Source organism: Perissodus microlepis, chromosome 7 (genome assembly GCF_051167445.1).
Source record: "Perissodus microlepis isolate ML-2025 ecotype Zambia chromosome 7, ASM5116744v1, whole genome shotgun sequence".
NCBI classification, from domain to species: domain Eukaryota; kingdom Metazoa; phylum Chordata; class Actinopteri; order Cichliformes; family Cichlidae; genus Perissodus; species Perissodus microlepis.
Genome location: NC_140467.1, coordinates 64,392,275 through 64,404,559, shown reverse-complemented (window position 1 = coordinate 64,404,559; position 12,285 = coordinate 64,392,275). Strand labels below are relative to the sequence as shown.

At 46.6% G+C, this 12,285-nt stretch overlaps 1 protein-coding gene across 3 annotated transcripts in view; it reads left to right on the top strand.

The window, feature by feature from the left end:
- Positions 1-8,592: 8,592 nt before the first annotated feature.
- rpgrip1l (RPGRIP1 like) overlaps positions 8,593-12,285 on the top strand; it is a 29,297-nt gene continuing 25,604 nt past the window's right edge. For 2 of the 3 annotated variants that reach the window (XM_084936678.1, XM_084936675.1), the window contains exon 1: positions 8,593-11,821. The gene's annotated coding sequence lies outside the window, so the exon portion shown is untranslated. The remainder of the gene's footprint in view (positions 11,822-12,285) is intronic. The other variant, XM_084936676.1, reaches the window with a different exon arrangement.

Below are 12,285 nucleotides of genomic sequence, written 5' to 3'. Positions count from 1 at the left end.
CCCCCCCCCCCCCCCCCCCTCCCCCGAGCAGGATGAGCAGGTAGTGCTGGGTTTACGAAACACTTGCTGTCGGCGCGGTGACCTTTATCCCCCAAGTTGTTCCCGTCTGGGCTGCTGGGATCTTCATGCAACCTGTCCATCTGAACTTTGCCCAAAACTACAGACGCTGAAGCCCTCGGCAGACTCCGATATGGATTCACCTGCTGAGGAAAACATGCTTTCAGACAGCCGGCCTCTCCCGGTGTCTCTCCTCATTTATTCATGCGGTTGCTGAGCAGCAGCGTGAAACTGTGGACATGCGGATGAGAGGCGAAGGCCATGAAATATTCACCCAGACAATAAACAGTCCCAGGACGGGCCCGAGGAGGAGGAGGAAAACACGAGGATGAAGAGAGAGCGAGAGCAAACGGATCCTGTTTTTCCAGGAAGTACAAAAGGAAAAACAACTCGGTGCAAATTCCCTTCACAATAAAACCAGCCTGTAAACAGAAATAAATCGACCGCAGGAAACCAGAAACAAAAGAGAGAAACGGCATATAGAGCTGATGAAATGTTCGATTTTACACCGAAAACACGATGTTCAGCCCGAGACGCTAACTTCACGACTGCTTCAGCCCCTCAGACTTTGAAGGGAACCAGTTTACAGGCGATATCACGTCGAGCTAACGAGAAACAGAATCTCTTTGCGCGTTCAGGTCGCCGCGGCACCGCAGCGTTCGATGGGCCGCTTCCACATTTCCTCATCCAGAGGAAGACAAACAGCTTCTGATCTGCTCACTCAGGAACATCCAAACATTTTATTCAATAAGTTCATCTGTGGAGCTGCAAAACAGGAAAACAAACAGAGAGCAGTCAGCCGAGGCCTCACTTACTCCAACTTTAGCATTTAATGAAGCAAAATTTCACCTTCAACTATGAATATTTTCCTCTTTTCAGAGTCACGGGCGCTCCAACCATCATGGTGATGCATCGTCATCAAGCACAGAAGTGATATGTACATTCTACTTCGAACATGAAAAACCTTCAGTTATAGATATTTTAAAGTTTAGTTTGGTGTTTTTACTTTGCTTCTTTGTTTTTGTCTTGATTATTTCACCTGTGCCTTGTTACCCTCAGTCTTTGTCGTACTTCTGCGTTTATTCGTCCACTTTATTGGCTCCTTCCCCACGAACAGCTTCGCTTTTGTAGATCTGCTCATTTTTTGTGTCTCGTGCTTTCAGACAATTGACTCCACATAAACACTTTGATGATATTTAATGAGCTTATCGTCTCGCTGCTTATAAAATCTGCATACAGAGATAAATACACAATGCTGGACAGTGTTGGCTTTGTCTCTGCTGCCGCACTCAGAAAGTCTGACTTTAGGCTCTGAGCTCGTATTAGATGCAGATAAAGAAAAACAAGCAACAGTCAAAAACAGACGGTGACATCATCGCATCTGACCAATCGGAAGTAGCCTGGGGCATTTCAAACATCGTTCTTTCATAACTGTGGAAAGTTTTATGTCAGGCAAAGAAAACAAACAGGAACATTTTAATGGAAGTGAATAATTCAAAAAACGTTCAGATTCTACAAACAGCCACCGTCACAGCAAACACTTTATTTTGAAAATATTTGTTTGAAACCAATCCTGCATCACAAACACATTTAAAATTCAGAGTTATGATGATACACAGACCTCTGCCTGCACAGATGTGCATGCATCAGGAGGCCCAACTGCGTCTGAGCAGCGTGACGGCCACGCTGACCAATGAGGGCTCTGCGCGTGTGTGTGCATGGTCATTATACCGAGCTCGCAGCTCGTTCCGCTTTGGCTTTGCAGAGATTAAATAAAGGAGATTTCACATGTTAATCAGGCAGCGTTAGCAGCAGCTAGCCGTTTCCCCCTCTTTCTTTATGCTAAGCTAACCGAGCTCAGTTAAAAATAATAACTCGGACTCAAACAGGAAGCAAATGTGGCCTTTCATGAAATGTGATATGTGGCATTTATAAGAAAGAAGCGCTCTCATGTTTTTCTCCAACCAGAGTCTTATCGGGCTGATGTTAGAGGCTGATAACGGAGATAAAGGGAAACAATCGCTAAGAAGATTAGCGAGGATCCGTGTGCAGCGTCCTCCTGCAGGGAGATGCAGAGCTGATACGGCGAGCCTCTGGCGCCGCGTTTAAACACTTACTGATTTCATTAAAGCGCCGTCACCTGCTCGTCCTGCCGGCTCTGCGGCTTCTCTCCCACACTTTCTGTCACTTGCTTTGATTTTCATGTTTTCACGTCATTGGTTTCACACAGAAGTCAGCCGCAGTTAATCGAGACAGATATCACCTGGTTCCTGCGAACACGCCGACCTCGCGTACTCACGCCCATGGGTGCAAGCGCTCTTCTAGCGGTTATTTGACTTCCCGTTGCGCCCAAAGCAGCGTGTACATTCTCCTCTGACCTCTGACCTCAGCGACAGCTGCTGCTTGCTCTGTGAGCTCAGAGACGGCTAACGGGCGAACACTCCCTCTGCCCCACCCCCCCCTCCACACACACACACACACACACACATAAAACATATTAAGGATTGTACATTAACATAAAACTGTTGTCGGAACCATGCTGAATTTCACCAGAGAAACACACATATGAAGAGAGAGAGTATGCATAGTATGCAAACAGCTACCAAACAGCCATCATAATCCGTCATACAATGAGAACAGGACAAATCAACAACTGACACTGACTAATTAATATTAAAATCTGTAACATAATGTATTGTTTGGAGTTTAGTCTGTTACTGTTGCTATTTTTACCATTTCTTCTTGGAGCAACTGTAACCCACATAATTTCCTTAGGGATTAATAAAGTATTCTGATTGTGATTGTTTCAGGATGACCTGCCATTATCCAATCACACATCTGCTTACCTGTATCTTTTGCTCGTTTCTCCTCCTCTTCTTTTCTCTTTTTTCTAAACTGAGCACCTGATGGCTTTGAACTGTTCTTGTCCATCTTGGTTTTAATTTTGCACTCCAGTATGAACACAAATCCCCCAACCCGAGGATCACCACAACATAACCTAACAGACCGACACCTTAGTTCACAGACTCACTTTGTCTAAGGTTTATTTCTGAGATTTCACACAACCCAGGATTCAGATCATGAATCCATGATGGGCTTGGATTCACAACATTATGAATGAAATGTGCTCTATTTGGAAACAGCCGGCCCTCCTCCCCTTTCGACAGGTTGTGTGTGAGACTTTAAATCATCAAACTGTAAATTTTAAATTGTTATTGATCCTTTACCCTGGTCCCCGGCATAGCTGGACTGGCCATCGGGCATACCGGGCATTTGCCCGGTGGGCCGCTGGCGATTTTTTGTTTTTATGGGCCGATCGATTTTTTTTTTTTTTTTTTTTTGGAAGGGTATAAATAATGAAAGGTGTTGGATTGGCCAATTGGTCATGATCGACTCTGGGCTGGACCAATTACAACCGAGGAGGTCGGATGCACCCTCCCCCTTGTTTAGCAATCTTATAGACGAACTAAAGAAAATGGAGAACAAAAAAAGGAAAGGAGGTGCAGAAAAAATTAGGGCCAAAAAGAAACAAGCCCTTCAGGCAGACGCTGCCAAATGTGTAAAAATAACTGAATTGTTTGGCGGTAGCTATGGCAGAGCTTCCACAGATTTAGCAACATCAGCAAGTGGTGGAGGCCAGCAGGTGGATAAGGGAAAGGGGAGGCAAGAGGAGGAGAGACCCGAGGCGGCCGCCGGTCATAGTGGCAGAGGAACTGAACTTCAGGTAAGAAGTTATGACCTGCTGTCTATCTGTGTCAGATATAAACCAGGTTTAGTTGTAGTTTGTTTTCGTTGTGCTGACTTTTTACAGTCGCTTAGAATAACTGGTACTGCGTACTAGCTAGCATGACGGAGTTTATATACTGCTGGGCGGTGCTATGAAGTTACTGATAGTAAATTTTATTTTATGCTTAAGGTTAGTTTCTCAAACTCCTCAAAATCTTAACAAATTGTGCCAATCCTTACATGTTGCACCAGGCTGATTTATCATCAAAGGTGGAGAATCTGTGACAGAGGAGACAGAAGAGCAGCAGAGAGAGATGGAGATGGAGCGATGACTTTATGTCATCCATGAGGGATGCATTTGACATATGTTTCACATATTATAGCCCAACAAGTTACTTATAGCAGTTTAAATACCAGAAATCAGTTTTTGGCAGACAATCACCTTTTGGCACAACACCGGCTATTGCAGTTAATAATACAACAGCTTCTTGCCATTTTTTGTGTTTCTTTTTATCGCTGTGTAACTGAGTTCAATTGAAAGCCTGCATGCGCTAGTACCTCTTGCCACAAGTTCCCAGAATCCTTTGCGGTTTTACCCCTGAATGACGTCACATTTTTGGTGGGCCGGTCTCTAGTCAAAATGCCCGGGCCGATTTTTTGTCCCAGTCCAGCCCTGGTCCCCGGCCTCGGTGGGGCGGTGGGGAAACTGTGGCGGGGGCGTGGTTTGCTGGCCTGTTGCAGAGGAGGGGTGACACAGTGAACTCACGGAGGCGGGGAGGCAACAGGTGTACGGGACTGTGTTAATGAGGGAGATGTCTTTTTGTGTGCCCACAGTGAGATGGAGCAGATGATGCTGGCAGAGAGAGGGAGAGGCTGCGTCCGAGGCGGGTGCCAAAAAACCGCAGATTATTTCCAAAATAAAAAGACACTAAGCATAACCCATGTGTGTGTGGGTCCTGTGTCACAGACCCCGAGTCCTAAAGTGTGTATTTATTTTCTTACTCCTCTTATATTTATTGTTTGTTTACTTGCACTGCTGTAACTGGAGCCTCGTCGTCTCGTCTCTATATGCTGGACTGTCTGTAGCGGAGATGACAATAAAGTTTACTTTGACTTCAGCAGCGAGCACGCGCACCGAGGGCTCTCGCGCTCACTTTTCGCGTATAGAATTTCAAAAAAACATCGGTGCAGATTATAAGTCTGTATCATGATGTCTGGTGTTTTCGTGTTTGTTGGTTTGTTTTTATTTTGTTTTATTTTGCAAGTTGGTTATTAGACGCTGCTCCAGCCACCAGAGAATCCCCGCCGCCCCGCCCTCTCCTCCCTGTGCCGCAAGCGCAGGGCGCCCTTACTCCCAGCAAATGGGCGATAGAAAACCGATCGGTGCCTGTGACATTCCCACTATGCGCTGGCCGTGATGCCGCCCCCCACCATGATGCCACCCCGGGCAACCGCCCGTGTCGCCCGTATCTAAAACCGCTACTGCCGCGCACAGCCGCTTACATCCCCTTTCTTCATCATTACGATGTTCAGTCATGATGAAGCAGCTCGTCTTCATCACCTCTACATGATTAAATATGTTGATTTGTTGTTGTTTGATTGGCTGATTAGATACTCGCGTTAACGAGTAGTTAACCTAACTTACAAATGAAGAAACAGAAATACTGTGGGTCATGGTGGAGGCCTCACAGGTGGATACAGGGCGCTGCAGCCATCTTGGAGGAACTGTTGCTTTATTAACAGCGATCAGGTTTATTTCAGGGTGAATGCGTGCTTCATCAGCCATGTTTAAGGTTGTATCTGAGAGCTGTTGGGATGCATTAGAGACACGGTAATGGTGTATTTAACCTGGTTTAAAGGTGTGTTTGAGGCTCTGTTGCAGGGGCGCATCTAGAAGGGTGGCATGGGGTGGCAAGTGCCACCCTAAAATGATCCCTTGCCACCCCAAGTGCCACCCCAGTTTTGCATATGACAGTGTTGTTTATTAAAATAAGATAGCATTAACAGTTTGAGCGTAGTTACAGTCAGCAGTGAATCTAAATGCTAAAACTGAATATATTGGATAGAGTTCCCCCCCTGCACCAGTAACAAATGGTTCAGCCCATAGCAGGACGGCTTTTTTCTTGTTTTCAGCAGCAAGCGATGCTTATGATGGTGCCAGAGCACATTTTGAACAACACCATGGGAATTTCGGATTTTACACAGGTGGGTGGATGTTACACTGTGGAAATGGAAGGAAGGTGAGTGTTATTAACCCTCTGTGGTCCACGGACACGCTGCGCCTCCAAATCACATGACTGATGTAAGCTGACACAGCAACAAGCTGCAGCCACGCTGAGTCTCTGTTTCAGCCACTTTGAAAGTTCGGACTTCAAAGTTTTTACATTTTAATTACAGGCCAGTAAATCCAGAGTTATGATCATATATATCAGCCACGCTTTTTCTAAATACTGTCGTCACGTTTGTGTGTGTGTGTTTCAAGCGTTTTGTAAGGACAGCGCGAAAACAGTAAAGAAAGGAAAAAAGCCACCTCTTTCTTATTGGTGGAAAAATGCACCATGTCGACCAATTAAAAAAAAAGTCAACATGTGGGATTTGATTGTTTAGGAAGAGGGAAAAGTTTGGGGAGTGACGGTAACGGCAGAGAGAGAGAGAGAAAGAGAGAGAGAGAGAGAGCGAGAGAGAGAGAGAGAGAGTCTTAAGCTCTTTGTGTGATTTCAGATCAGTAACACTAATGCAGTATGTCAGTGAAAAAACAACTAAAGTCAGTTGAGCTGAATTTAGTTGTTTTTTGCCTGTAAAAAGGCAATTACAAGAAAATGGAAGAAGATAGACCCACCATCACAGGACGAATGGATCAAAATTATAGATGAAATACAAACTATGGAACAATTGACCTACAGAATAAGGACTCAGGAAGATCAATACCATAAAAAGTGGGAGAAATGGACTGAGTACATAAACCCAACAGGATAAAGACCAACACATTGATAATGAGAAATGATCAAACTGTAGAAACAAGGAGATCCAACATGTTTGTTTTTGTTATCCTACCTGTTGTATTTATCTTTTTCTTGTTGTTGTTGTTGTTGTTGTGTTTTGTTGTTACCCCCCTACCCCCCTGTATAACGTTTCAAGAAAAACAATAAAAAGAAAGTAAAATAAATAAAGTCAGTTGAGCTGAAAAGATACCAAACAAGGCAACGGGGGAAAAATAAAATGAAACAATCTGAGGGTGAAATACAAACGTAAACTCAAGAGGAGTCACAAATGTCCGGTTGTATTTCAGACCTCAGAGGGTTAATCCAACAAATCATGAAAAATTAGGTTTACATGTTTGTTCATGACAGTGCAGATTTCTGACATTTTGTGTAATTTAAGCTGTAACAATGTGACTGTTTTCTAACAAAAACAGTGAAACTTAAGTTAGACTTGTGTTTGTAAATGAAGCGCCCCATGTTGTGTAGCTTTCTGGATTTTATACTTATTGGGCTACATGTTTATTTATCATACAGGCTGTACAGTACATAGCATCAAAACTCACATGTTTTATGTAACTAAAGTGTGTAATCATGTGGGCTACAGACAATAATTAAGTTCTAGACTATATTTATATGAAAAACGTGTATACTTACTGCATTTGAATCATTTAACCATATGTAACCACCTGCATGAGTGTTTGGGGGGGGCTTTGATTTTGCCACCCATTTGATTTCTTTGCCACCCTCATGCCACCCTAAGAAAATTTCTCTAGATCCGCCCCTGCTCTGTTGGTCTCCGGGCGGATGTGTGCAGATGGGTGGAGAGTCCTGACAGCGTCGAGCTCTTTGGCAGATCTGCCGCAGGAGCCTCGTTTCCCTCTGCGCTGATTATCATCGCTTCAGCCCGGCCGGCTCGACTCTGCTCCGCGCTAAATTATCCGGCACTTGATTTATAAACGAGCAGCTTCACGGCCGATGAGGCGGATCCGTTTGGCGCCGTTAAGCAGCGGTTATTAACTCTCAGTAATGATCAGGACAAGGCTGCGGCGAGGACCGGGGAGCCGTGTTAGACTCTTCTGCATGCAGTAGCGGTTTTAGATACGGGCGACACGGGCGGTTGCCCGGGGCGGCATCACGGGCATCGGCAAAAAAAAATAAATAAAAAATTGCTGGTACTCATGCTGCCCCGACATCAGCCAGCGCATACTGGGAATGTCACAGGCACCAATCGGTTTTGTATCGCCCATTTGCTGGGAGTAAGGGCGCCCTCTGTTTGCGAGGTGCGCCTGCTGCTTGCGGCACAGGGAGGAGAGGGCGGGGCGGCGGGGATTCTCTGGTGGCTGGAGCAGCGTCTAATAACCAACTCGCAAAATAAAACAAAATAAAAACAAACCAACAAACACGAAAACACCAGACATCATGATACAGACTTATAATCTGCACCGATGTTTTTTTGAAATTCTATACGCGAAAAGTGAGCGCGAGAGCCCTCGGTGCGCGTGCTCGCTGCTGAAGTCAAAGTAAACTTTATTGTCATCTCCGCTACAGACAGTCCAGCATATAGAGACGAGACGACGAGGCTCCAGTTACAGCAGTGCAAGTAAACAAACAATATATATAAGAGGAGTAAGAAAATAAATACACACTTTAGGACTCGGGATAAAGGATCAATAACAATTTAAAATTTATAATTTACAGTTTGATGATTTAAAGTCTCACACACAACCCGTGGAAAGGGGGCGGGGCCGGCTGCTTCCAAATAGAGCACATTTCATTCATAATGTTGTAAATCCAAGCCCATCATGGATTCATGATCTGAATCCTGGGTTGTGTGAAATCCCAGAAATGCACCTTAGACAAAGTGAGTCTGTGAACTAAGGTGTAGGTCTGTTAGGTTATGTTGTGGCGATCCTCGAGTTGGATTTGTGTTCGTCCGGGGCGCCAAACAGGCTAGGACCGTCACTGTCTGCATGTGACCAAGCCGGGGTCAGGGGTCAAGTCCCACTGATGCAGGCAGCAGAAGTCAGAGCGTGGGATTGTTTTCGAGACATCGGGAGCTTCGCTCTCCTCCCTGCACACAAAGACGTGCTTCACTTACAGCAGCGAGCTTCACGATCAGCGTCGCTGGTTATTGGACGTGTTGAAGGTACATCACAGCATCGGCGGATCACGGAGCGGCACTACGTCACTAAGCCTGTCGGGTCAGTCGGACTAAATGAAGACAAACCGAGCGTCCTGCCGTCACGCCCCCTCGCCGCTGGTAAATCAGTCTGACTGCTAATTAACAATGGAGCCCGTGTGCAAAGTCTCCATCACTGTCTGCGACGCCCGTCACCTCTTCTCAATCTGTCGAAGCCAAACGCCCCTCGAGGTCGTTTATTTCTTTATCTAAAGGAAATAAAGCAGCAGGCGGCGTCTGCGGGCGGCACAGGGAAACCCACCAAAGCTCGCCGCTTATCTGCAGCTCTCTAAACGCCTCAGCCGAGACGGGGACGGTAATCAGGGCGAGGCAGAGGCGATGAGACCGCTGGCTGACGAGCATCTCCGCCTCTAATTTATTGATGGAGGAGTGTCAGAGCAGGAAATGAGAAAATGAAGGAATTACTGCAGGAGGAAAACATCTGTGGGGCATCACCACGGAAACGGGCATGATGCGGCGACTGGCGTTAAACACGGTGCGAACACGTGACCAGTGCGGGCGTTCAATAGTATCCATGGATACACGGATATGCCACAGATGGCAGCGGTCCAGTCAGGACGTCTCTTTTCTTTAAATCACGAACACGTGATTACTGAGACGCACGAAGAGCAAACGTGGCTCCGACATCAGCGCCACAAACCAGCCGAGTGTGTCGTGAATGGTCACGAGTTTGTCCTCTCTGCGTTCGTTTTCATCACTTTGCGATGTGCGTCTGCACCGAGGTTGTTAGAGCAAACTGAAACTAAAAACTCAAACCAGATGTGAAAATAAAAAAGTGACTTTAGAACAAAGTAAAACGAAACAGTTTTGCGAGCTTTTATTTTGGTAAAAGTTGAACTGGAGCCGGTGGATGAGGCTGTGATACAAACAAAAACATTTCTACTTATTAAAAACACAAAAACTGAAACTAATTAAATCCAATTAGAAAAGAAAAATGTGATCCTAAAGCGGAGAGGCGTGATCTCTCGGTCTGCCCTCCGCCAGCACGCCGCGGAGCAATAACGGCAGTAATATTCTCATCAGGGCGGATACGCGCCCCTCGTGCGGCGCTCGCTCTCCACCGTGATTGACAATTATAGCCACATAATTCCTGAGGCCGACTCCGAGTGACAGCATGTAGATAAATATGTCATAAATCAGGGCGGCGGGCTCTCGGGACTAATCTTCCTCTGCCTCGCCAGGCCACCCTTCATCATCAGCAGTGGCGGCGGAGCGAGCCAGAGGAGGCAGGCGCTCAGACGGCGGGAACAAAGCGCTGCTCGCTGCTGCCAATAACCCAGCATTACAGATGAGATTGCCTCCCCTCCTCCACCTCCCAGCAGCGAGATAACTCGATTTGATGTCGACGGCGTCCTTTCTTCTGCTCGGCTTCCAAGTGGGCCGGTGTCGGCCATCGTTAGCCTCCTGAGTTATTAGCAGCCTTCAGCGCCGCCGCTCCTCGCTGTCACTTTCGTTAGCCGCGGCTAGCTGACAGTTGCAGACATAATTAGCCCCGCTAATGTGGCGCCGGCGCCGGGCCGGATGTGACATTTGAGGAGCGTCGGGAGGGAAAACAAACAAATCAAGCATTTCATTAGCGAGCGCTGACAGCTCCTCTCTGAGCCTGTAATGAACTTCTAACCGCCGCCGTCCTCTTCCTGCCGAATCTTCACGCCCGCCGCTTATTACTGCCACTACAAATAACGCCGCACTCCTCTCCAGGTCTAACCACACCGCCATTAACAATGCACCGCCACGCAGGCTCGGAGCAGGCGGGGAGAGCCCGATCAGCGGGCCGTGAAGCCTCGGTGGCCCATCCCCTTCGTATCTGCTCGCCGCCGTCGTCAGCCCTGTCACTCGGCCGGTAACAACATCACAGGGGGGCTGCGAATATTAGCTGCCTGTCAGCGGGAGAGGGGTGGAGGAGTAATTAGACAACCGAGGTGGTGACAGGAAGTGAGTGGCACCGGCGAGCCGCGTTAACAGCTCCGGACGGGCTGTTCTCGTGTTCCAGCGCTCACCTGACAAACATCAGCTGCTTTTTTTATTCACACCTGTGACTCAGGTGAAGGTGTCCCGAGAGCAGAGAGGGGTTAGTCTCTGCATCGGCTCTCTGGTGGCAAATCGCCGCCATCGGAGGTTGAAAATAAAAAGAGCGGGGAATACTCATGTTCTGGGTCTATACTTCCAAAGTTTATCCTCAGAAAGTATCCGAGTATTCAATGACCCTCGGTGAGGCTCATATAATACACATCCAGGGCAGCTCGGGGTCAATAACATGTCTCACATGACACATCATGTCTATGGTCATGATAATAGACATGATGTTTTATCACTGCTCAGGTGCTGATAATCAAAGCACTGATCAGCTGATCGTCAGCAGGTGCGAGCACCTCTATAAAAACTTTGTGTTCTGGAGCAGCGGTCCCCAACCCCCGGGCCTCGGACCGGTACCGGTCCGTGAGTCGTTTGGTACCGGGCCGCGAGAGTTGAGGCTCAGGTGTGAAATGTGTGGTTTTCATCGTTATTTTGTTATCGTTTTTACCGTTAACTCGGTTTTCCTGGGTCTTTTCACGTGTGTTATGAATAAATCTTCTTTTTTTCAGTACCGGTACTAGTTTTATTTTGTTGTATTAAAGGCCGGTCTGTGAAAATATTGTCGGGCATAAACCGGTCCGTGGCGCAAAAAAGGTTGGGGACCGCTGATCTGGAGTCTGAACTTGGGTTTTTGGTTTTTCTTTATTTTTCAGAGGATCTAAAACAGATATGGAATTAAAACTCGTGGGACGTCCACCCACGAGTTAAAACTGTAAAGGACCAAGAATTGAACCCTGAGGAACACCACCAGCGTTTTAAATGATCTTAGAGCTCAGAGGAGGTACAGTTTTTATCACTTTTTCATTCTGGAGGTTTTCTTATTTCAACTGTGAGTACAAGAAAACAATTGTTAGAATATAATGTGTTAAATTTGCTTAGATGAGAGGGTCCAGCAGTAGATCAGAGGAATAGGGAAGGATTTGTCTGTGTGTTTCAGTTTGGTTTAGCCGTAGGCCTGAGAGTGTGTGTAATTGTGTACAGGGAGAGGAATTTATGGACACCGGGGGTCAGCCTGTCATAAAAGGAGACAGGAAGCTACAGATGGGGGATGCTGATGCTTGTACCTGAATGTAATAAAGAAGTAGGTTTGCAGGAGGCTCTCCACATGCTTAGCTGTAAAAGTAAGACAAGAGTGGAGGTCTCAGTGCTTGTAATATGTTAACTGTGTTTTGTATGTTTTGTAGAGGAGTTTGGTGTAGCTTGGGTGAGGGGAGATGGACTTTTATGACCGGCAGGAAGTCACAT